Source organism: Pteropus alecto, unplaced genomic scaffold, assembly GCF_000325575.1.
Source record: "Pteropus alecto unplaced genomic scaffold, ASM32557v1 scaffold45, whole genome shotgun sequence".
NCBI classification, from domain to species: Eukaryota; Metazoa; Chordata; class Mammalia; order Chiroptera; family Pteropodidae; genus Pteropus; species Pteropus alecto.
The window spans coordinates 3,093,259-3,118,432 of NW_006442491.1; the positions used below are offsets into that span (position 1 = coordinate 3,093,259).

General features: G+C 39.1%; 1 protein-coding gene and 2 pseudogenes across 8 annotated transcripts in view; 1 reads left to right on the forward strand and 2 right to left on the reverse strand.

The window, feature by feature from the left end:
- The window catches only part of RIN2 (Ras and Rab interactor 2), a 202,998-nt gene that overhangs the window by 155,384 nt on the left and 22,440 nt on the right, over nt 1–25,174 (reverse strand). For 3 of the 8 annotated variants that reach the window (XM_015597148.2, XM_015597153.2, XM_025040004.1), the window contains exons 1-2: nt 21,330–21,628; nt 998–1,123 (exon numbers count right to left, since the gene is read on the reverse strand). The gene's annotated coding sequence lies outside the window, so the exon portion shown is untranslated. Of the gene's footprint in view, nt 1–997; nt 1,124–21,329; nt 21,629–25,174 lie in introns of those variants that run through there. The other 5 variants (XM_015597149.2, XM_006921552.3, XM_025040008.1 and 2 more) reach the window with 3 other exon arrangements.
- LOC102895274 lies at nt 5,454–5,842 on the forward strand (annotated as a pseudogene).
- On the reverse strand, nt 15,809–15,924 carry LOC112471180 (annotated as a pseudogene).

Consider the following 25,174-nt stretch of genomic DNA (forward strand, 5'->3'; position numbering starts at 1 on the left):
CACTTTACTCTGTCAGTGCTGGCAGCTCCAAGCTTGGGGCTGGAGTCTTCCAAAGTCTCACTCACAGGTCAGTAGGGCTGTAGGTGGGGCTGTTGGAAAGAACATCAACTCATGGCTTTTTTATGGGGCTTGTGCTTCCTCACATTATAGTGGCTGGTCTCAAAGGCAAGCATCTGAGAGAATGAGAGAGCCAGGTGAACACCACGTCACCTTTGCTGATCCACTCTGAAGTCACTAAGTGTCATTTCTTACACATTCTCTCTGTCAAGGCAGTCACCACGCCCACCCGGATTCCACCAAGGGGAGGAAAAGTAAACTTCCTGGCTTGAGGGGATGTGGGAAGGTTCTGGAAGAGCATCAATATTGCTGTGGATATTTTGGAAAATATGGTCTGCCCCAGTGACCTATACTGACATTTCTTTGATGCTAATTCTCTTTCAATGTGGAGATCTATAATTCTATGGAAAAAAAGATGAAAAGTGGAGACGGGAGGAAAGGTAAGTGGGAACTGTATAACAAAAAGAGAAAGAGGAGTAAGCCTTTCATGTGGGGATTGGGCCTCTCTCAGTAATGACTGAGCCCTCTCAGTAATCGACCAGGTTCTCTGTGCATCCCAATGTCCCCATGTCTAAGATAGGGGCAACAGCAGTGCCTACTTCATGGTGGTGCTGTGAGAATTAAACGAATGAATCCACTGACGTGCTTAGAGCTGTGCTTGGCACATGGTTAGTGCTCCATTAATGTGCGCAGTTACAGTTTATACTCTTGGCATTCCTCAGCACTCTTGATCTTGGTTTGGCCCCTGTGGTCAAGGCATCGAATCCCTCAGATACCTGGAAACAGGTCAACACCTGACCCTCTGTCAGAGAGAAGTCATATCCATATAAACACAACAAAGCTAGAGTACACAGTGTACTCATCCCACTGAAGAACTTGGAAATGAAAAGCAGTTTCTGAGTTGCTACACACTGGGTTTTATAATCTTGTTGTTACATACCTTTCACTCCAGCATCTCTTCTCGTCTTCCACTTCAGTCCAGCCCCAACCTTCCCAGCATGATAAAGTGCTCGCACATTTTATCTTTTTCAGTAGAAGTTCAGAAGTCCGGATCCCTTTTGTCCATCTACAATACACAAAATCAAATATTTAGGGTTTTTTATGCATTTAAAAAATACCATGAATACCCACACAGAGCACTTGCCTCCTCACCTGGCTCCAGGAGGAGGCACTGATAGACGAGAGCACAGTGAGTGCCCTCTCCTTCCTATGCTGATCCCTCACCCCCATCTCTGGGCCAGGCAACTGAAGAGGGAGCATTCTCTAAATCCCTACACCAATGCTCAGATATCTAAAACTCTAGTCTTTCACTTAAAAAATTGAAACTCATCAGCAATAATGCTGTCTTTTCTATCAATTAAGTGACAATTTGTTTATTCCTTTACTTCTTGCATCAAATCAGCGCCTACAAATTTAAAGAGTCCTGCAATCTTCTAGTCTAGGATTTAGAGATAGAACTAACCCGAATATAAAATTCCCAAATTATCTCCTATTTAATTTTTGTAGCAACCCCCTAACCTTTTCAAAATTATCTAAGTACATGAATGCAGTCATCTTATTTGCAAACAAAGATAAAACAAAGCACAAATATTAGCTCAAAGTTCCAGTTCCCTTTAACCATCACCACTAATACTCGTAGCCTGCATCCTTGGCAGAGGTAGACACTGTTATAATTTGGGATTATATATTTACAGATCTGTGCATCTAAATACTCAACCTCTTTCTTTCTCTCACATAAACACATACACACGTATTTGTTTCTTTTTTAATGAAATGTTTATTATATGTCATCCTGTACATTACTTATTCTATTCTTAGGATGTCTTATCAGACACCCCTACATCAGCATAAGAAGATAATGTCATTTTTTTAAAAACTCATTAATATTTCACAGTCTCAACTCCTCCTCCGTCAGGCATATAATTGGACTCTGACTTCCTCCTCCGATATGCTCCCTGACAGATGTCACACACATTCCTTACTTCGTTCCCTATATTCAAAATTCTGTCCTGCCCCTCTCCACATACTTGAGAAGTCTCAGTTCTCAGGCCTGGACGCAACATACTTGGTCTTGAATCCTAGCTGAGTCTCTCGGACAAATTACTTAATTACTTACTCTGGTTCCCTGGGTGTTAAGTGGAATGGCTGTAATAGAACCTATCCCAATGGGGTATTCTAAGGATCTAGTAAAATAATCCATGGAAAGCACTGTCCCATTGCAGGGTACTTAGTAAATGCTCAATAAATATTAACTGCACCATCACCAAAACCATTCGTTGTCATCATCATCATCACCTATTTTTTTTTTTTTTGGTGAAAACTTAAATCTCACTTTCCTTCTTAATACAGATTTTCTTCTACTTCACACATAGATAGGACTACTGAAAAATAATCCCCATAAACTTTAAGCTCCATATACATTACTTCACAATGTCTTCTGATCTTTGCTAAGAGATAAGTAATAAGTAGTTGGATTGATTTACTGTATTTAGGGTGAGCCACATAGTCACAGAGAGCAAAGGAAGGTTATCCTTTCAAAGGACAAAAATTCAAATGCTTCCTCCATCATATTGTTTATATTACAATATTAAATAAGATTGTACAAATAAAATAGCTAAGTAAAAACACCTATTCTCACGATTTTATGCAATTATACAACCAAGTATAATTATAAATTATATAAGAACAAGAACGTAAAACTCACAATTAGAAGTAATAAGATTAATTTAATGTAACATGTGATGCTGTTGTGCCGAAACTAAGTCACTCCTTGAAAAACGAACATAGTGGAGTTGTATCTTCTGTGAGGAGAAGAGCTAACGTAAGAAAACAATTCAAGGATTACCCTAAAGGAAACTGCTATATGGACAAACCGCTTCACAATAGTGAGAGGCACCCATGAATGGACCACCTGGGGAACATCAAACTGTGATGTCCCACATCATACCAACTCTGGGACACTCACGCACTGAGTGGAATGGCAGGTGGAACTGCTCACACAATTCAGATTATTCCAATCTCTCTTCCACTCTCTGAATTCTCCCTCTACATTTCTCTATCTGAACTACTGTGAATCTTTCATTCTCTCGTATATGCAATAGCCCTTAACTTGGGGGCAAAGACATTATCTATATCCATAGTCCCTTCTGCTCCATCCTCTTACCCTGCAACAATTCCAATTTGCGGGATGACTTGGTCCCAATGCAAATTACGTAAATACAGACCACAGGTGGGCACTGAAATTACCTGGCAGAACTTGGCTACAAAGCTCAACTCTTCAGGGGCTCTTAACCCTGACTGCATATCTGAGAAGTTTTATGCAAACTCCATGCCCAGATCACACCCCAAATCAATTACAGAAGAATATCTGGGAGTGGCAACTACACAGCATTACTTTTCAAAGCCTATTGGGTGATTCCAGTGTGCAGCTAAGGTTGAGAACCAGTGACCTATGGATTAATGGCTTTCAAACTCTTTTGATTTCTGCCCACAGTAATACATGGCCCATACCCATACACACACATACAAGACAGAAACAAACATTTCATAAAATAATACTTAAGTCTTACTACCAGCTATACATTCTGATGTTTTCCATTTCACTCACTTTTATTTAAAACAATGCTGGATATGCCCAACTTCACCTATTAATGAATCATAATATACTAGGGGGTCATGATCCACAGTTTGAAAAACACTATCCAGAACAGAGTTAAATAAATTAAGTATTATCTTTGAAATAAAAAGGTATTTCAAAAATTCCCCAAAAGAATATGTGTACCTGAGAATATCCTTTGCCGAATAACCATCATTTTACATCTATATTATCATGCAGCATTTCATCTATTTGAAACATCCTTAAATGATTACATTTTGGACCCCCAAACTTACAGCTCTTAGATCTTAATTATGTTCTTTCAGTGTGTTGCTCGAGGATGCTGATCTTAATTTTTCCTTTGTCCGTACACTGTAGGTGTCACAGAGTATGGAGCATGAAGCAGGCATTTGCATTAATGCTTGTTGAGTGAGTTTTAGCATTCTGGCATGTATTTCCAATTTGGATTTAACAAAACGGTACACTAGGGAGGCTTATAAACACAGCTGGCCTTACAGAGAAGGGGACTTGCCATCACTGGCAGTCTCTCAAGTTAGTATACTTCTAACATTAGACTAGTTTTAAGTATCCAGCACTCTTACTACGTGGGAAAAATTAATTCAATGTTGTTGCCAATACTTAATTTTCATTAATGTTGCTGCAGTCGCATCCTTAAGTGCTTAAGACAACTTTTTTTGAGTACCTGTGGGGAAAAAACCCACCAAGCAAAATGCTATCAGTATTTCCAAAGAGGTTTTGATTTAAAAAAATACAAAAACACAAAAACTAGCCAAACTCAAGCCAACTTAAAGAAGAGATGTTAAACTGAGCTTACAGTCGACATATATGACATGTTATAAAACCTTTTATACAGAAACTTAAAACACTAGCACCATAAAGACTGTGTCTTTATACAAGAAAAATATAACTACATATTAAAAAAAGAAGCAGACAGGAGAAGCAGTCCCTTGGACTGGGGTGAAGCAGCTGGAATGACTTGGGTAGCTGTCTCAACCTTGCTGTATTGGTCTCACAATGTGTGGACACAAGAACCATTTCCTTAGCAAAGGGCATCTGTTGTCAATTCAGTTATTAAACTTTAACATGGTTGTGTTCCTAAGAGAAATACAAATTCATTTCAAATACATTGGTTTCTTAGCAAACTAAAATTTCTCCAGGGTATATGAAAGTGTTTCTAATCTTCACAATTGTAAATGATCATAAGTTTTCATTTAATTTCTCTATGGAGGAAAACTAATGTGGGGGGGGCGTGTCTTGATCACAACTCTTCATTCACTAAACAAATATTGAGTGAGCATCTAGTAGATGCAATGCACCGTGAGAAATACTGAGTCACTATTTTCATGGGAAGCTCTAAAGCCCTTATAAAATATTTAAAAACTAAAACCCTCAAAGAAAAAGGTTGAAGAGAACAGGCTGCCAACCAATGTTAACAACGTTAGTGTGTGTTAAAAGAAAACATTGTTCTATAATACTAGTAAATTGGGAATTGTGGAGTTACAAGGATTAAAACAGGTTTCTTTGTTGCAAGATTTCTAGAGTCTCTGTGAATATGATCTAAAAGGATTAAAGTATGTTCCATTATCTCCCAAAATTCTTTGACCAAAGTGCTTTTGTTAGTGAATATCTCGGAATTCACTAGGCCAGCTGTGAAAGACATCTGGAGTACTTTTTCTCCCTATCTTTTTCCATTCCTTTTTTTCCTCTTTAAATTGATTGTATTGGAGAAAGGCATTGCCATCTATCTCTTTAAAGGAGAGGGGACAGAGAGTTACCCTTATCAGAGCAAGAACTTCCATGGCTAGACAGTCCAACACAACAGCCACCAGTCCTATGCTGCTAACGATCACTTGAGATGTGGGGAGTTCGAAGTGAGATGTGCCGTGAGTCGAAAAAACACACCATGTTTTGCAGACTTCAAACAAAAAATTATGTAAGACGCTTCATTAACAATTTTGACACTGATCACATGTCAACAGCCACTGAGCAGATTGGATTCACTCCTCGCTTCCTTGCTCTGCTTCCTCTGCAACCATGGCTGACAAACCCGATATGGCTGAGATGGAGAAATTCGATAAGTCGAAATTGAAGAAGACAGAAATGCAAGAGAAAAACTCACTGCCATCAAAATAAACAATTGAAAAGGAGAAGCAGGCAGGTGAATCATAATGAGACACGTACTGCCAATATGCACTGTACATTCCCACAAGCACTGCCTTCTTTTTTTATTTGCCTTCTTATTTGACTTCTTTCAGCTGTTTAACTTTGTAAGATGCAAAGAGGTTGGATCAAGTTTAAATGATTGTGCTGCCCCCTTTTCACATCCAAGAACTACTGACAACGAAGGCGGCACCCACCTCTCCCCCACCTGTCTGTCTGGCTGGCAGGGTAGGTAAAGAACTTGCATGTTGGTGAAGGCAGACACTGGGTGGGACAACAGTGAAATCTAGAGTGAAAATCAAGCTGATCCAATGTGTCCTGCAGGCTGTATTTTGGAAATGCCATTTTTTTGTTGTTCAAATGATTTTAATTATTGGAATGCACAATTTTTAAATACGCAAATAAAACATTTTAAAATCTGAAAAAAAAATTAATTGCAGGCCAAGTACTATGTTAAACAATTTTCATGCAACTCCTTTAAGCCATCGCAGCAGCCTTATGAAGTGAGTGGCATTCAATTCTCACTTTATAGCAGGAAGAGGTGATATGATCTGCTTAGCGCCACGAGCTAGCTGGTCAGTGGCAAAGCACAGATTTGTCTTCAGTTCATCAGTCACCACTGTCCTCACCTATAACCCTATAAGAGTGTGGCTCTTGCACCACTCCCCAAGTCTGCTGAACTCCCAGCCAAATGTACCCCTCACTCTTTGAACACTCACTGCATTTAGTTAATACGCCTTAGTTTACATGCTTTTACATGGCATGTACATTGCATTGTATTATCACCATTTAGATTTTGTCTGATCTACATGATTCTCTCTGGAGACCAGTATGAATTCTGCTCTTGTTTAAATCTTCATGGAAAATCAGTCAGTATTTGATTAATGTAAAGCAAGTTACATTCTTGAATCTCCTTCTTTTGCCACCTTTTAAAAATGTAGATTTTTACTGTTGAAATTAGAATTTGGGAAATTGGTGTGGACCACTGATGACAGGTGGCACCTCAGCAAAGGAGCGTGGCCAGGAGCCTCATTCCCCTCTCCGACACCTGTCCAGGGCAGTTCCTCCACCTATAAAGAATAGTTTCTCTTTCAGCTCACACTTTCCAAGTGACCCTGCTTGCTACCTTCTAAAAATGTAGATTTTTACTGTTGAAATTAGAATTTGGGAAATTGGTGTGGACCACTGATGACAGGTGGCACCTCAGCAAAGGAGCGTGGCCAGGAGCCTCATTCCCCTCTCCGACACCTTCCCAGGGCAGTTCCTCCACCTATAAAGAATAGTTTCTCTTTCAGCTCACACTTTCCAAGTGACCCTGTCCACTGCTATGGCCTTTCCCCTAGAGGGGATCTTGCCCCCCACCCATCGCAATCACAGAAAACTGCCTGCAAAGAATTTGGATGGGGGACGGAGGGAGGGAAGGAGATACAGATGGAATTAAGACAGCGATTGCAGGTAATCCCAAACATGAACATTTATGGTAAGTTTAGAAGACTCTGCATCCCTTATCTATTTGTTGGATGAAATGAGCACAGTAAAACCAGAATAACTAACAACCCCCAGCTGTACTGATCAGTCATTCCGAATGCTGATTTTGCAAGAAAATAGTAATACTTCCCAATAAAACATCTCCTATTATCAGTTCTAGAGACACTTACTCTGAGGAATATTTTTTTTGTAATAGTAATTACAGCACCTACAAAAAATGACTTAAATTTGTTATATATTTTTGTTCCCTTTCCAAAACTTTTGTGTAATGGAGAGGCTTTAGATTGAATATTTTAGATTACTTCAGATTACTTTAAAATGGAATTCTTAGTTAACTTTCCTCAACTAATATCAATTTTTCCCTCACAAGCCATGTTTCCATGACTTTATGACATTTTTCTCACTTCTTTGTAATATTATTATCTGAAGCAAGGAGCACACTTCCTTTTACTCTGGTATTTTTTCTTTCAAAGGACAAGGTAAGACTTGTCGATCTTTAGCCATCTAAACCTCAGCTCTGTATCTCCAAATTAGATTCTTTGACTTTTGCTTAAATGTGTAAGATTAAATAAGATCCCTGATATTGTATTGAGTCATTTTCTTTAATGTTATTTTTCTCATTATTTTGGAAATATCTTCCTATCTTCAGAAATGATCGATATTTCTTGGAATACAGATATATCTAACCATGGCAATTTTGCAACCATTTCTATTTGCCAGGTAAAGAAAGGTGCAAGTCACTCATTTGTTTATCCATTTTAACAACTATTTGTTGGATTTTGTTCAAGGTTTAAGCTGAACATTGTCGGAACACAAATAGCTTTCTGTTTTTAGATGTGGGCATCTGAAAAGGATGCAGAATATGAATGCGCTTTCAACTGAGGAAGCATGGGGAAAGATATTTTAGTTTGGGGAGAATAACTTGGCCAAAAACAGGTGTGCTGAAGTGAAAGCATTAGGATACTGGTTGGCCCTGGGGGACTGGGAAGTAGAGGAGAAACGTAGGTCAGGTAAGGGTGCCGATGAAGGGGAGGGCATCCATTGTACAATGTGAACTCATTGGAGCCAATGAAATCTCTGGATGGAATGCTGGAGGTAGAAAGACCACTTAGACCAGATAATGAAGATCTCAATTAGGAAACTATGGACTTGAACTAGGAAAGAAGCTGCCAGACATAAGAGCTATTACGGAGAGACAGCACTTGATTGTGCTACACATGAGGAAGCATCATATATGGCCATGTATGGCCATGAAGAGGATAAGGAAGTTGGGAGAAGAAACTGCTATGGGTGGGTGGATGATTATTATATTTTTAGAAGAGTTGAGTCTCATCTGAAAAAGTCTAACACTGGCTGAAATAGTAACAAGAATAAAGAGATAATTCTGTATCAGGATAAAAAGTTCCCTTCCCCAAAACCCACATACACAAAGAGAGAATGAAGAGAGAGTGGTGATTAATAAGGCCACTTGCTTGTGTGGGAAGCAGGAACCTGACCTGATGGCCTTATAAAGACTAGAGTAGAGGCACTGCTGCTGTGAGTGGGTGTATGATTATTCCATTTTTGGGTAAAGTGAGTCTGAGGTTCTGGAGGATATCCATATTGAGAAATCCAACAGTCAGTTGAAACACTAACAGGGACAAATGGGTAACTGTACATCTAGAAAACAACATCTACAGTGAGGGAAGTGATGGTCCATAAAAGCCAAATGACCTTGAACTCTACTTTTTAATTCTGGGTGCCACACTTTAACAGGAACATAATAAAATTGGAGCCTGTCCTAAAGTGGACAGAAATTAAATATGTGACCATAGTTTGGGGAAAATGTTTGAAGGAGTCTTGAATGCTTAACTTGGAGTGGGGAAAAAGCAGAGAAGGCCCCCTGTCACGTGAAAGGGGAATCAGACTTGATCAGTAATATATAAAAGGGAAATATAGAAACCAAAGGATGGAAATGAGAGGAAGGCAAATTGCAAGTCAAGGTAAAGACTCTCTAGCTAGCACTGTGGTGTGGGGGCATTTTCCTCCTTATCAAAGAAATTAAAGCACAGAGTGGACAACAACTCTGGAGGGTGCTATAGAGGGGACTGAAGCATACAATGGAGGACTAGATAACAGATGTCCCTGACAGTATGATGACCCTACAGGAGGAGTCAGATTGGAGCAAGAGATATGAGTCCCCTATAGAAAAAAGACAGCTGAGGCCACAAGTCAGTGAAATGCCCAAGATACGGATTGTAGTGAGAGAAAATAAGTGAACTGCAGAAAGAATCTTGTACAAAATGAGAGAAAAGAAGCCAGTGGAAATAAAGAAGTCGTAAAGGAATAAGAAGAAAATTAAAAGATTGCCACAAAAAGATAAGGAAGGAGAAATCTTACTGAAGTATTGCTTACATACAGCTAAGTACACAAATCTTAAGGTTTCAGATTGATGATTTTTTATACCATCCAAGACGGTTCTTTCATGCCTTCTCCTATTCAGTAATCTCAAAGGATAATCACTGTTTTGACTTGTGCCATATAAATAGGATTGGCCTGTTTTTGAACTTCATAAAAATGGAACCACGAAATATGAACTACCTTGTGTCTGATTTCTTTAAGTCAATATTGTGTCTGTGAGATTCATTCATGTTGTTGTGTCAGAAGGGTCATTATTTTTCATCACTATGTAGACAACTGAAGTTTCCAGTCTGGGGCTATTGCAAATAAAGTTGTTACAAACACTCTTGCACTGTGGATGTAAGTACTCATTTCTGTTAAGTGTACTTCACGGCATAATCTGTGTCATAGGGTCAATGTATATTAGGCTTTTGTAAATGCAGCCAAACATTTTTTTTTAATCTTGTACGAATTGATAGCCCTCCTGTATTGTAGGAGAGTTCCAGTTGCTCCACTAATATTTTATGTTGTTGGTCATTTTAATTTAAGACATTTTGGTAGATGTGTAATAATATATTATTGTGGTATTAATTTGCATTTTTCTAGTGAGAATATCATTTAGTTAAGATGAGACCATCTCTGGTTGAACCTCATTTTTTTCATGTATTTCTTGAGTATTTTTAAATCTTCCTTTATAAAGTTTTGTCGTCTTTTGCTCATTTTTAAATTGGGTTGCCTGATACACACACACTCCTGGATGTCAGTCCTTGGCTGAATGCATGTATTGCAAATACCTTTTCAAAATTTGTGGCTTGCTTGTTACTCCTTTAAGGGTGTCTTTTATTTAACATCAATTTTTGTTTATTATGGTAACTTTGATCAACAAAATCCAATAAGTTTCAAATGTACAATTCAACAGTAAGTCATCTATATATATATATTGCATTGTGTGTTCACCGTCCATAGTTAGATTGCATTCTGTTATTACATATTTGACCCCTATTATCCCATCTACCTTCCCCTTACCCCCACCCTCTGGTACAACTAGTCTACTGTCCATATCCATGAGTCTTTGTTTGTTTGTCATGTTTGTTTATTGCTTTTAGATTTATATCCTACATATAAGTGATATGCGTTTTTCAACTTCTTTGTCTGGCCTATTTTGCTTAGCATGATTATTTCAAGGTCCATCCATGCTGTTGCAAATAGCAGTATTTCATCTCTTCTTATGGCTGAGTAATATTCCATTGTATATATGTACCACAGCTTCTTTATCCAATCATCTATGGTAGGACACTTCAGTTGCTTCCACATCCTAGCCACCGTGAATAATGCTGCTATGAACATCAGTGTGCATATATCTTTTCAGATAAATGTTTTCAAGTCTTTCGGGGTAAATATCCAGTAGAGGGATTGCTGGATAATGTGGTAGAGCAATTCTTAGTTTTTTGGGAAACCTCCATACTGTTTTCCATAGTGGTTGTTACCAATTTGCAGTCCCACCAGTAGTATGTGAGGGTTCTTTTTTTCTCCACATCTTCTCCAACACTTGTTATTACCTGTCCTGTTGATAAAAGTCATTCTAACAGGTGTGAATGGTGTCTCATTGTGGTTCTGATTTGCATTTCCCTAACAGCTAATGAAGTTGAGCATCCTTTCATATGTTTGTTGGTCATTTGTATGGCTTCTTGGGAGAAGTGTCTGTTCTGGTCCTCTGCCTATTTTTTAAATTGGATGTTTCTTTTGTTGTTGTTGTTGTTATTGAGTTATATGAATTGTTTCTATATTTTGGTTATTAGGCCCTTATCGGAGGCATTGATATTTTCCCATTTGGATGGCTGTCTCTTCGGCTTATTGACAGTTTCTTTCGCTGTGCAGAAGCTTTTTAGTTTGACGTAGTCTCATTCATTTATTTTTGCTTTTACTTCCCTTGCCTTTGAAGTCAAATTCATAAAATCCTCTTTAAGTCCGAGGTCCATGAGTTTAGTTCTCATGTTTTCTTCAATACAATTTATTGTTTCAGGTCTTTTATTCAGGTCCTTAATCCATTTTGAGTTAATTTTGGTGTGTGCTGACAGACAACAGTCTAGTTTCTAACACCATTTGCAGTTTTCTAACACCATTTCCTTTCTCCTTTGTATGTTTTTGGCTTTGTCAAAAATTATTCGCCCGTATAAACAAGTGCTTATTTCTAGACTCTCAATTCCATTCCACTGATCTGGGCGTCTGTTTCTGCCAATACCATGCAGTTTTGATTATTTTCACATTGTAGTATATAGTTTGAAGTCGGGCAGATTGATGCCTCCAGTCCCATTCTTTTTTCTTAGGATGGCTTTGGCGATTCAAGGTCTTTTGTACTTCCATACTAATCTGATAATTTTTTGTTCTATTTCTTTAAAAAGTGCTAATGGGATTTTGATGAGGATTGCATTAAATATGTATAATGTTTTAGATACTTAAGGCCATTTTAACTATGACTCTCCCAATCCAAGAACACAGAATATCTTTCCATTTCTTTCTGTCTTCTTCAATTTCTTTTAATAGGGTCTTATACTTTTCATTACATAAGTTCTTCACATATTTCATCAAGTTTGTTGCTAGGTATTTATTCTTTCTGTTGCAATTGCAAAAGAAATTTTTTTTTCATTTCTTTTTCTGACAATTCATTATTAGAATATAGGAATGCTATGGATTTTTGAACATTGATTTGTTTTGCATCCAGAAACTTGTATTTTCTTCTTTCTAATAGTGTACTTGTGGAGTCTTTAGGGTTTTCGATATAATTATGTCATCTGCAAATAGTGACAGTTTGACTTCATTTCCTATTTAGATTTCTTTTATATCTTTCTCTTGCCTGATTGCACTCATGAGGACCTCCAATGTTATACTGAATAAGAATGGCAGTAGTGGACAGCCTTGCCTTGTTCCTGATCTTAGAGGGAAGGTTTTTAGTATTTCACCATTAAGTATAATGTTGGCTGAGGGTTTGTCATATATGGCCTTTATTATGTTAAGGTACTTTCCTTCTATACTGACTTTGTTAAGTGTTTTGATCATGAACGGATGCTGTACCTTGTCCAAGGCTTTTTCCACATCTATTGATGTGATCATATGATTGTTATTTTTCAATTTGTTTATGTGGTGTATCACATTAATCGATTTGCATATGTATGTTGAACCATCCCTGTGCCCCTGAGATGAAGCTCATTTGACCGTGGTGTATAATCGTTTTAATATGTTGCTGTATTCGATTCACTAGTATCTTATTTAGGATTTTTGCATCTGTGTTCATGAGAGATATTGGTCTGTAGCTTTCTTTTTGTGTGTTATCTTTACCAGGTTTTGTATCAGGGTAATATTGGCCTCATAAAATGAGTTGGGAAGTATTGCCTCCTCTTTGATTTTTTTTTGGAAGAGTTTGACGAGAATAGGTATTAAATCTTATTGAATGTTTGGGAGAATTCACTGGTGAAGCCATCTGGTCCTGGACTTTCACTTTTTGGTAGGTTTTGGATGATTGTTTCAATTTCTGTACTGCTGATCAGTCTATTTAGATTTTCCAGTTCCTTTTGATTCAGTCTAGGAAGGCTGTATATTTCTAAGTATTTGTCTATTTCTTCCAGGTTGTTAAATTTTATGTTACGTACTTTTTTATAGTATTCTTGTATGATCCTTTGTATTTCTGCAGTGGCTGTCATAATTTCTCCTCTTTCATCCCTGATTTTGTTTATTTGTGTCCTTTCTCTTTTTTCTTTAGTGAGTCTAGCCAGGGGGTTGTCAATTTTATTAAACATCTCAAAGAATCAGCTCTTTGTTGCATTTACTTTTTGTTTGTTTGTTTGTTTTCAATTTCATTTAATTCTGCTCTAATTTTGATTATTTCTTTCCTTCTGCTGATTTTAGGCTTCATTTGTTCTTTTTCTAGTTTTTTTTAAGTGAAGTGTTAGGTTAAATGAAGTGTTGGGCTCATTCTTATTTTTTTTGAGATAGGCCTGTAATGATATGAACTTTCCTCTTATTACCACTTTTCCATGTCCCAGAAGTTTTAATATGTTGTACCACCATTATCATTCATTTCTATATATCTCTTGATCTCTGTTTTTATTTCTTCTCTGACCCAGTCATTCTTCAGTAACATGTTATTTAATTACCATGCATTTGAGGTTCTTCCCACTTTCATTTTACAGTTGATCTCCAGCTTCAAAGCATTATGATCAGAGAATATGGTTGGTATGATTTCAACCCTCTATTTGTTGAGGCTAGTTTTGTGTTCCAGCATATGGTCAATCCTTGAGAATATTCCATGTGCACTAGAGAAGAATGTATAAGCAGCTGTTTGGAGATGAAAGGCTCTCTAAATGTCAATTATGTCCAATTGGTCTAATGTGTCATTTAAGGATGTTATTTCCTCATTGATTTTCTGTTTGGATGATCTGTCCATATCCGACAGTAGGGTATTTAGGTCCCCTACTACGACAGTGTTTTGGTCTGTTTCTCCCTTTAGTTCTGCTAGTAATTGCTTTACATATTTCTATTCTCCCTGACATAGATATTAATAATTGTTATGTCTTCTTGGTGCATGATCCCTTTATCATTATGAAGTGTCTCTCGGTATCTTTCTTTACCTTTTTCATTTTGAAGTCTATTTCATCCGATATTAGTACTGCTACTTCCGCTTTTCTCTGAATGCCATTTGACTTAAAATATCATTTTCCACCTTTCACTTTGAGTTTATATTTGTCTTTGGAACTGAGATGCATCTCCTGGAGGCAGCAGCACATGGCTAGGTTTTGTTTTTTGATCCAATCTACAACTTTGTGCCCTTTTATTGGTGAATTCAGTTCATTTACTTTTAGGGCAATTATTGAAATATGAGGTTTTCCTATAGCCATTTTATATTTGTTTTCTGATAGCTCGGTGTTTCCATTGTTTCTCTTTCCTTGCGTTTCTGTCTGTTATTTTATTTTAGTTAGGTTTTGTGGATTTTCCCTCTGGTCCTTCTTGTTTTATGTTTTGTACTTCAGTTCTGGATCTTTGGCGTGTGGTAACCATTAAAAATATGTAAAAGATAGTGTATATGTATATATATACAGTCGTCCATTTTCTTCTGCATGTGCCTTATCTCCATTCCCCTTTGTGAATCTGGATCTTTGATTCCTCCCCTTTTCTGTTACTGTTGTCTCAAATTTTTCCTACGTAGGGTGAATGTTCATTTCTATCTTGCAATAGCAATTCCCTTCTTATTGTTTAAGCTTGTAATGCCCTGTTCTTGGTAAGGGTTGCACTCCTCTGCTTCTATTTGCCTGCTAGTCACCTTACTCTTAGTTAGGTTATTTTTTTTGTCATTTTGTTTTAGGTGAGCTGCCCCACTTCAGTATTTCCTGTTATGCAGGCCGCATAGTGGAGAATTTCCTCAACTTTTTTAAGTCTAGAAAGGTCTTTATTCCTCCTTCAAATCAAAAGGAGTGCTTTGCTAGATACATTATTTTTGGCTGGTAATTCCTTTCATTTAATAGTTTGAATATTTGCTTCTACTCCTTTCTAGCTTGTAAGGTTTGCGCTAAGAAGTCTGATGATAGTCTAATGTTTCTTTATAGATGATAGTTTCTTTATAGATTACCATCTTATTTTCCCTGGCTGCCTTGAGAATTCTTCCTTTGTCATTAATTGTTGATAATTTTAATATAATGTCTCTTGGAGAAAGACTTTTTGGGTTGAGATAATTGGGTGTTCTGTTAGCATCTTGGATTTTAAGCTCCAGTTCATTTGGGAAATTCTCATCAACTATTTGTCTGAATATGCTCTCTGATGCCTTCTCTTTTTCTTCTCCTTCTGGAATACCCATTATTCTTACATCACCTTTCCTGATGGTGTCAACTACTTCTTGTATTTCTCTTTCACTTTTCAGTCTATTCTTCCTTCTGAATTAATTCTAGATTTCTGTCTTTGATATCACTGATTCTTTACTCCATTTAGTCAATTCCATTTCTCTCTTTTTTTCTTTTCTTTTTTTTTGTTTTTTTTTGTTTTTAAGGCAAGGCAACCCTTGGTTGACCTCACAGATTGCAAGGACCTTGTCAGCTTACAATCCCTTATTTTTATTTTTTACACCTACAGCACCTGGTCTTCCTGGGTGGTCTATCCAAGTACTAACCAGGCCCGACCCTGCTTAGCTTCTGAGATCAGACGGGATCAGGCTTGTTCAGGGTAGCATGGCCATAGACTGGTCAGTTCTATTTCTTGAGCTTGCTATTTCACTCTTCATCTCTTTTAGTGTGTTTTTCCTCTCCAGAAGTTCTATTTGGTTCTTTTTAAGGGTTTCAATCTCCTTGCTAAAAAATTCATTCTGCTAGTCAATTTTTTCTCAATTTCTGGAATTGTTGATGTAAGTTATTTTGCATCTCACTGAGATTTTTCAGAAGTACAATCTTGTATTCTCTGTCATTTAAATCTCATTTCTGTCTTTAAGCTTATTTTCTGGAGATTTTTCTCTTTCTTTCTGAGCTGCTTGTCACCTTGGTTCTTCATGGTGTTTGATGGACTATTTCTCCACCTGGGCAATAATGGGAGTGTATTCTTCTTTTTTTCAGAAAGACTTATTATACAGAAGTTTATTAGCCTGCTGCTAAAGTGTTCTTCTTTTAATTTCCAGTAAGCGGCATCCAAGTCTCTTGGATCTCTGCTTTGAGACTTATAATGCCTTTTCTTTTTCTGATGAACCTTCAGATCGCAATCGCCACTCTTGATCCCAGCCTGTCAGTGGTACCCATACTGGATTTTCGTCTTGGCAGCATTTGCTCAAACTCCCCTTGGGCTCAGCGGTGCTAGTCTGGGAGGATATGGGGTGAAGGCATGGTGCATTCTGGGTTGGTGGGTGGGGTTGCTGCTAATCTCCATATCTCAGCCTCAAGCTTCGCAACCGCAGCTGGCTAAGACCCAGTGTTGCCCCTCTGCACTTAGTTCCTGCTCCACTTTCTGCCTTGACCCCTGAGCTCTGCTGCATTGAACTCACAGATCCCTCAGGCAGGGCTGTTCAGGGAACCAGCCACAATTTCTCTACTCCCCCTCCTCCTGCAGGGAGCTCCAGCTGTGAGAGGCAGCTTCTTTGTTTCTCCCAATCTACCCCCCCAGACTCCCACGGTTCTGACCTCTGGAAGCTCTGATACGCAGATCACTCACTCAGACGTGTTTGTGTGCAGGTTGGGTGTTGTTGAGTTTTAGAGGTTGAGCTTATTTTTATTTCAAAGGGAGAGATCTGGGGACATCTCTCACTCTCCATGCTTCTGATGTCACCTTAAGGGTGTCTTTTGAGGAACAAAAGTTCTTAATTTTAATGAAGCATAATTTGTGAATCTTTTACTTTTATTATCAATGTTTTTAAAGCTCTTTACCTAGTATCAGATCATAAACATATTTTCTTATATTTTCTTCTATAATGTTGATAGTTTTAATTTTAATATTTAAGTCTATAATCCATCTGGAAATAATTTTTTGTGTATGGCATAGGGGTCAAGCTTTATTCTACTCATTAATATACAACTGACTTGGCATCATCTGTGGAAAAGACTCTCCTTTCCCCACTTAATTGCAGTGTAGCTTTTCTTATAAGCCAAGTGACTGAATATCTATAGGTCTGTCTCTAGACTCTCATTTCTGTCCTATTGATCCACTAGTCTGTCCTTGTTTTAATACCACGATCTCAATTATTTAGCTTTATTGCAAGTCTGAAAACTGGTGAAAGCAGTCAGTATTTCACCATTAAATATGGCTTGGACTTAACATTTATCAGATTAAGGTAGTTACTTTTTAATCCTAGTTTGCTGAGAGTAAACTAGATATTTTTAATTTAAATGTTAAATTCTACAATAGAACTTTGAAAACATATTTGAAAATTTCTGCAAGAAATCATACACTAGAATTCTCTCCCTCTTTTTGGGAAAGACCATCACCTTAGACAGATTAAGCAGATCTGGAATTGTCCTGTCTACTGCATAGGGCAATAACATGGTAGATAGTAACCATACATTTGAATCAAGCAACTTAATCTCTGAATGGTTCTTAGTTCTTATGTTTTATCCCCTCTTGACTAGATCTAGGTCTCTGGACCTGGAGCTTGAAATCCTGAGAGCACTGAGCACTTACTATGTGCTAGACATTTTATTAAGTCTTTCATAGGTATTATTTCACTCAGCGCTTGTGACAATCCTTATAACAACAGATGAAGCAACTAAGGCACAGTGAGATGAGTTTACTTGCCCGTGGTCATACCACCAGTACGTTGGAGAGCCAGGATCCAAACCCAGGCAGTCTGACTCCGTAACATGGCCACTATGCCATTAGGAATGAAATCTCACTCCAGCCCTCCACTTGAGGTCACTTCTCTTTAGTATGGCCTAGGACAATAAATATGTTTGCTACATGTAGCCAGCATGGGAGCTACCCAACCTTGGGCTTCATCAAAAAGCCTTTAGAATGGCAGCCATGCTCTTAGTTCCTGTGTTTTTTGTCTCAAGTCATTCAAAGACAAAGTAAACAGTTCCCTCCAGTACTCTGTCCTATCGCTTACTTTTGCCAAAAGTAATATTCGGAACTCTGCAACTATAAAAGAGAAAATCATCTGAAAATAACTCAATTCTTTTCCAGTGGAAAGATTAGTTTATAAGCTAAATCTAGAGAAAGATAATTCTTCTCAAGAGACATGTTCTGGTCTATTAACCTTTTCTTTAAAAATTATCTAAAATAAAACTACGACAAAAGATATTAGGCATAGTTACTACTCCTTCTGTAGAAACAGTCATTATTCCTTAAGGCTTTGTTCATTCTAGTTATCTATTGCTACATAACAAATCATCAGAAGATTTAGTGGCTTAGGTAAACAACTATCATTTTATTACCTCTATAGTTTCTGAGGGTCTGGAATTCAGGAAGGGCCTGGCTCCCTAGTTCTGGCTGAAAATTCTAAATGTGGCTCAAGCCAGATGGTAGCTACATCTGGAGCAAAGGGTGATAGATGTGGGAGGCACGGCTGGCACAGTTGGAGACTGCCAGGGCATCTTTTTCTTATTTCTTATAGTTTCAGGCTCCTATGTGGTCTCTTCCTATGAGCTAGTTTTGGCTTCCTCACATTGTGGTGGCCTTGGAACAGTGTAACTTAAAGACAGAAATATGAGAAAGATGGCAGCTCAAGGCTCCAGCAAGAATGTTCCAGAGAGCAAAGTGAAATTCTCAGAAGTATTGTATGGGCAACATTCTATTGTTACAAGTGACATACAAATGTATCCACGACAAACAAAAGAGATTAGACTTCACCTCTTGAAAAACTGGCAAGACAAGACCTGGGATGGGCAATGACGCTGTGGTCATCTTTAGAAAAACATAATCTTCCCCACAGTCTAAAGTTAGTACTACAAATGGCACATATGAGGAAGCCATTGCCATTCTCATTTTTCAAATACATAAACCAAGACAAAGCATTTCTGTGTTTAAGTATGTGACTTTAAAGATAAATATACATGTAAATTCCTTTGTGAACTATGGCATAATTTATTGTGGTTATTCACTGCAATTAAGAAACATTCTTAAAAGTTTATCTCGGAAAATATGCATATTACCAAGGGAGGTGAAGCTGTCTACTTAACAAGTACCACTTGAATCACCCTAGGAAAGTATTTGGGTATTTCTTAGAGTCACATTTAATAGAGAAGTTGGAAAGTCAAACAAAATGTTTCCTTCCCATTGTGAGGCAGTACAGTGATGGTCTAGGAATGCTTGCCTTGGGCTGGAGCTCAGGAAAGAAAGAACTGTGAATGGAAAAGGGAAACACACATAGGTGCAAGGTTATTGGTCAGTCTGCCATCCATTGAACATGGTCCCATGGACAACATTAGCAATCGCAAACTGAATTTCCTAATTTCTTCTTCCAAGTTCACCTAATTCTCACTTCGCATCTTCTGAGTTTTATCCATTTTAGTTATATTTTTTTAATTTTTGATTCGAGGTTTTATACACACACACATATATAATGAAAATGCTTATCTCTGGATATTTAATTAGTTATTGTTGGAACACTGTAATGCCATTTTCTTTTGCTTTGGGGGGTATATGTGTGTGTTTAGAGGGAATAACATTCATCCCCTGAAATGTTTTCATTCTCAAAATGTTTTCTCCTTCTTGAAGCTTTGTTTGCACATTATCTGTCGCTTTCTGCTCTTTTTATAATATTTTTTTTTCTGGACCAGCAATGAGTTTGATGCAGATGAGGGACAGGGCTTGGGGTGGCTAACTAGGTTTCTTGATTCAATTGCGCCCTCTACTGTCTATATAGTGATGGGCAATTTCTTTATTGTATTGTGCTACTTATTGGAGAGGGAGAAGGTGTCTTGATTTTGTGATTCTTTCTTTTCTGTGGAACTCTAAATTTTACACCTTTTGCTGTTCTTCCTCCACATCACTCAGTCTCCCAGGAGCGAGTGCCCTTCCAAGGTTCCTCGTCTGTCTTGAAGCCTCATCTTTTCTAAGACCATTGCCTTGGGTCCCACACACATTCAAGCATTTCCACTCAGGATAGGACTTGTCTTTCCAGGGGTAATGTCTAGGCTGGTCACCGCAGACTCCCTGGACTCCTGTCTTTCTCTCCACTTGTTCTGTGAGGTCTCGCAACACGGGTGGGTTCCAAAGCCAGTCTGGCTGGACCTGGGTGTTTATCCTGCTCCTTTTCGAATAACCTGAAGTTTGCAGAATTGTCTCCTAGTAATATTGTGGGTATCTGTTAATGATGGTTTTAATTTGCTCTATTTGTTGAAAGTTATGCAAAGAGATTTGGATCTAAGCAGCCACTAGTATTCTACTGCAACTGATAACTCTATGTTTAAATAATAACGCCATTTACTGCAACATTTTACTCAAACCTATTTACTCTTCACAATACAGGAATGTCTCCGTGCAGCAGTATATATAACTTTAAACAAGGAACTCTTTGTAATAACTAACATGCATTCACAAAGAAAACCAATTGTTTAAAATACTGACAACTAAAGTATACCTGAAACTGAATTTTTAAATATCATCGGCCATCTCCAAAACAACCAAACCTGCCCCGACCATCAGCAAAGGGCAGAGCACCTGACAGCATCTGCCATCTGGAATGATATCACAGGTAACAGAATTTATTGGAAAAGCGCATCTGTTCAAGTTGCCCTGGGATTACAGCATCTGTCTGAATTCAGGTGATTCACTGGGTTGGAGACAGCTCTCCAGGAGGCCACGGGTGCCCACCCTGCTCAGACACACCCAGCTTTTGAACGTTTCTCTGACATGGAAGCAGGCTCCTCCCAGGAACCCAACAGGCCTGAAGTGCCAGGAATTAATCCCCACCCCACTCAGGCCCTCATCCAGGACTGCTGGGCGCTGGCACAGGAAAACCTGGCTCCCTCCCCACCATCCCACCACCCCCACCCCACCCCAGGGAAGGACGATTCAATCAGCGTTTACACTGAGGCAAGGTTAAGCTCTCATCCACAGGGTTGATTTAATTGCTAACACACTTGAATCCCTTCTCTGATTCACCTCCCCACTCCCCTCCAGTATTTCCTGGGATCGCAGACCCTACTCCCCAAAATGAATTACTTACACTTAAATCTTTGTTCAGAGCCTGCTTCTGGAAGAACCCAAACTGAGACAGCACCCTAGCTTGGGGCTTCTCCTTTAGCGTCCCAGAGCCTGCACCAGGAAGACCGCTCCAAATGGGTAACCGATCCGAACAGGGAGATGAGAGAGGTCTTGGATGAAACACCCACGGGTCCAGGAAGGCTCATGAAAAGGTCCTACTGGCAGTATGCGGTCCGAATCTGCAGTTTTCTCCGTTCCCAGGGCCACTGGTGTGGCCATGGCCAAGAATTTAAAAGGAGCAGTGGTGAGGAGGACCCTCTGCATTCCATGACAAAGGCCTGTGTACACAGTAACTTCTCTGTAAATATTTGTGGAATGAATGACTGAGGAGGAATTCAGTTTGAGAAAACCACATTAACGTAAACTCTCAAACAAGAAGGGTTTTTCCAGTTAACACTTTAATATAATGGAATATTTGTTGTTTTATGATGTGATAGAGAAATAAGACCACTAGAATGAGCTGGAGTTGAATTCTTCAGAATTCCTCCCACTGCCACCGTAGAGGCTCTAGAAAACCGACACTGACCCAGCAGCCTGTGCTGTGAATTCCTGGGTGAGGTTAATGTAGGAAGGAGGCAAGAGAACTGAAGTGTTAAGTCAAACTACATCCAGAGACTGCAATATTCTGATCAGGCCTGCAGCCAGGCCACAAGGCCATCTGCAGAACAAAGGAAGATTTCCGAGGGATTGCTAACAACCCATTTCCCATACCTGTGAAGCGGAAACATGAAAAACGGAGTCTTTAAGTGGCGCTCTACACAAAATGAAATCATTCATTCCCTATGGCTAAAACCATGGGGGACCTAGGGACTAAACGCTGGGAACTGCCAGCAATCCTTTCACGCTAAACAGTCTTACCTTCTCACACTACATACTCTTCCTCTTTCCTCACTGTATGTCCATGTCAAAGGAAATGGGTAAACAAAGTCTTTAAATTGTAACTCACAGGAACTAAAGAATGATAAATAAACTGGCACTAGCTTGCACGAGTGCGCTTTCCCTCTCTCTCTCTCTCTCTCTCTCTCTCTCTCTCTCTCTCTCTCTCTCTCTCACACACACACACACACACACATACACACACACCCCAACGGGCCTTTTTTACTTTATCTTAGGTTTTTCTTTGCTTTCTCTAGTCTTCGCTTTTCCCCTTTAATAAACTTTCCTTTTGACCCAAACTTTGGCGTGTGTTGAATTTTTTCTACACTCTCCGCCAAAGGACCCTCTTCTCTCAGTGCAGGGCTTGGTCTTCCCCAACTCGGGGAAATTTGCCCTGTCCTGCATCATCTTCGCGTATTGAAGGAGCAGTCACGTGTGGAAAGGTGGAAATGGTTTATGTCACCATTCTCTCACTTTGCCACAAAGCTAGCTGCACTCCAGACCTCCCTCCATTATAGACAAGAGCTGCCATCCCAGCATCCAGACGTGCAGTGGATCTTACTAAATACCCATTCAGTGGCTGTGGAATAAACACGTCTGTGCACCAGATAGGGAATACCTTAATGATTAAGCCAAGGAAAATAAAGCTGGGTTGATTTTAGCACCCAGACTTTGCATGTTTTAGAAGAGGCCACGCAAAGCTCAAGACTATTATTAATGTAGGGAGGAGGCAAGAGAATTAAAATATTAATAAAGCAATATGATCAGCCCTGCAGCCAGGCCAGGAGGACACCGTCAGAACAAAGGACGATTTCTACTGGAATTGCTAACAACTCACTTCCCCACACCTGTGAAGGGGAAACAGGCACCAACAGTCATTTCTTATGGCTAAAACCATGGGGAACCTATGGATTAAAGGCTGGGAACTTCCAGCAGGCCTTTCACTCTACATATTCTTAGAGCTATAGAGCTAATCCCCTCCCCTCCTCACTGTATGTCCACATCACAGGAAATGATAAACTGAATTCCCTGAACACTCGGGGTCCCTTCTCAGTGCCTTTACTCTGTCCCTCTCACTGTCCTTCTCACTCTCTGCCTCTGAGAGGAGACCACACACTGTGGAGTGTTATCTTTTTTTTAATAAACTTTTTTTTTTACTCTAACTTTGGTGTGTGTGTTGAATTCTCCCTACGCTCTCCGCCAAAGGACTCTCTTCTCTTGATGGAGGGCTTAGTCTCCTTCCCACTGGGGAAATTTGCCCTGTCCTGCATCACTATGAGCAAGGGAAACATTTAGGATGCAAGAGAAAAGGTGAACATTTATAGAGAGAATCACCATTTTTTTTTTTTTTAATTCTTAGAGACATCAGTTAATCAAAACCGTTATTTTTAAACTTTGCTATTTTTCAATAATCAACATTTTTAAATACATATTTTGTGCCAGGCACTGGGTTAGAACAGGCAGGCTCCATCTTCCCCCTTCCCTCAAGAACTTTAGTGAGAAAGACAGGCTAATCTAGTGTGATCGATCCACTGAATATTTGATCAATAATTCTGTAAACATCTACTTTGTATGATGTTGGCCTATGGGTTCTAATCACACCCAGAGCCCAGATAAGAAATGGCTAACTACTTAGTCATTAAAACCTCAAGGAATTAAATAGATTTTTATAGGGGCTTATTTAAAATTTGTTCTAAATTGCCCTATCTAAATCACCCTACCTTAGTAACCAGCCCATCAGGAGACATGTAACCTTTTTTTGATGATCTGGGTCATCAACAGCCTTCAGTGTATGTTTTAGGCTTTGCATCCTTAGCTATAAGTAGCATTATAAGGGCAAGCACAGATTTAAGAAGATTGGCCAAGGCGTACCTGGAAATACCTTTCCTGGAAGAACAAAACGAAACAGCACATCATCTTCCTCTGTTGTCATCTGCCTCTCATAAAAGCATAATGAAGTGTATGCAAATATAAGATTTCCAATATGATACAAAATTGCTGCTTTCCTAAACAGATCCCCAAACCCAGTACACAAGTTTTCCCAGCCCCCATAAAGTCACCTATTTAAAGTCATGATCAGTGCTTCTCTCTCCTGGCAATAATATAATAAGCAATTTTAATATCACTACTTACAACATGGCAGCTCCTATGGCAGAAGCCACAGCTGCTCACCAAGCATCCACAAGCACCTTTTATTTCTGACATGCATGCATTTGGGAGGGCCTATGTGACTGGGTTCTATCCAGCTAAATATGGGTGGAAAGTGATATATGCCACCCTCAGAGGTGACATTTAACTATCCCATGCATCTCCAGCCCCCTCTCCCCTTCTGCAGTGACCTTGTATGTTCCAGATGACATTCTACAAGATGGAAACAGCCTGGGTCCCTGAGTCACCAGTTGAAGAAGAGCCATCCAACATTGGCTAGACATACACCTTTATGTGTTAAACTCCTGAAATTTGGGGTTCATTTGCTAGCTTCTCCTAACAAATGCAACCATCTGGTCAGGTTGCAGCCTCTCTTCTATTTCTCTGCTACTCAGAGTCCTGAAGTAAAATGAACAACAGCCCTGCCTCCCCATTCAGGAACTCTATTATTGTCCTTACTGCACATGAAAAACATGAGAACAAATGTTAAGTGCATATCACATGCCAATCAAACGTAAATACTGCACACACATAACTCTCTTAATACTCTCCTTTGTGGCAAGTGCGGTTCTTATCCTGTAATGTATGAAGAAACTGAGGCTCAGAGAGGTTAATTAATTTGCCTAGATATGCACAGCTAGTAAGTAGAGGCACCACAGCCCTAGAACACATGCTCGTAGGCCTCTCCACCCAGCCTTTGGTTTCAGCACCATCTGTCTCCCGGAACACTGCACTGAGTCATGGTGGTCTCATGGTGATACCCTTGATTCACACCGGGTTTTC